This window comes from Microtus ochrogaster, linkage group LG2 (assembly GCF_000317375.1).
Source record: "Microtus ochrogaster isolate Prairie Vole_2 linkage group LG2, MicOch1.0, whole genome shotgun sequence".
Taxonomy (NCBI): domain Eukaryota; kingdom Metazoa; phylum Chordata; class Mammalia; order Rodentia; family Cricetidae; genus Microtus; species Microtus ochrogaster.
Window position 1 is genome coordinate 49,551,777 of NC_022028.1, and position 1,409 is coordinate 49,553,185.

The window sequence follows — 1,409 nt, forward strand, 5'->3', positions numbered from 1 at the left end:
CCACCATCGCCCGGCTGCTATTCATTCTTAGGAATATATTTTCCCAATAACAAGACACCAATGGACTCTTGAATTGTTGTGGTGGCTTTTATTTTTCCTTACCAATCTGGGATTTGTAAAATTTTTATCAATGGATAGAATGATCTGTCTTTGTGTGACTTTTATAGCTGTATGTCAGCCACCACCGCTCCTCCACAATTTCTATACTCTGTAATATTTCCCACCATGTTAACTAGATGGTTAGATAAACAGTCAGAGGGAGGAAACAAAAGGGAGAGGAAGCCATTATGGGGATAGTAAGAAACCTGGCACTAGAGAAATTCCCAGGAATCCACCAGGATGACCCAGCTAAGACCCTAAGCAATTATGGAGAGGCTGCCTGAACTGGCCTTGCCCTGTAGTCAGATTGATGACTGTCTTAAATGTCACCCTAGGACCCACATCCAGCAACTGATGAAAGCTGATGCAGAGATCCACAGGAGAGCACTGGACTGAGCTCCCAGAGTTCAGCGAAGAGTGGGAGGAGAATATGAGCAAAGAGGTCAAGACCATGATGGAGACACCCACTGAAACAGCTCACCTGAGCTAATGGGATCCTACCAACTCTACCCTTACAGGGAAGAAACCAGCAAAGGACCAAACTAGACCCTCTGAATGTGGGTGACAGTTGTATGGCTGGGGCAGTGGAACTACAGCTTGTACTGGCTTTTTGGAACCCATTCTCTTTGGGGGGAGGATACCTTGCTCAGCCCAGATAGAGTGGGGAGGGCCTTGGTCTTGCCCCAAAGCAATATGCTAGACTTTGTTGAATCCCCATTGGAAGCCTTCCCCTCTCTGAGAAATGGATGGGGGTGGGAGGAAGGTAGAGAGAATGGGAAGAGGGGAGGGAGTGGGAACTGGGATGCAAAATGAGAAAAGATAGTTTTTTAAAATAAATTATTTTTTTTTAAAAAAAGAGCAGAAAGTGCTTTTAACCGCTGAGCCATCTCTAACCTCACAACTCTGACCAAATGCTTCCCTTTCACAAAAACATACAGGGCAATAAAAATATACGAGGGGTTCAGATCTTTGCTCCCCCATTTAGTATCTTCCTGAGAAGCTGTATACATTGAAGTGTTGCATTTTAAGAAAGAAAAGAAGGAAAGAAGAAAGGAAAGAAGGAAGGAAAGGAAGAAAAAAGAAGGAAGGAAAAAGAAAAAGAAAGAGGAAGAGAGGAAGGAAGGAAGGAAGGAAGGAAGGAAGGAAGGAAGGAAGGAAGGAAGGAAGGAAGGACTTACATAGACTCCCTTTCTCTACTACAAAGGACTTGAGGGATCGGTGGCTCTGAGAGCTGTGACACCCTCAAATATCACGCAAGCTTCCTCATTTCTTGCCCCCTAAAACTGAGTGTAAGCAGAAGCTTTGCTCTC

The 1,409-nt window shown here is 44.6% G+C and overlaps 1 protein-coding gene across 1 annotated transcript in view; it reads right to left on the minus strand.

The window, feature by feature from the left end:
- Window positions 1-1,409, minus strand: part of Dnah8 (dynein axonemal heavy chain 8) — a 228,267-nt gene that overhangs the window by 66,547 nt on the left and 160,311 nt on the right. The gene's annotated exons all lie outside the window — the stretch shown is intronic.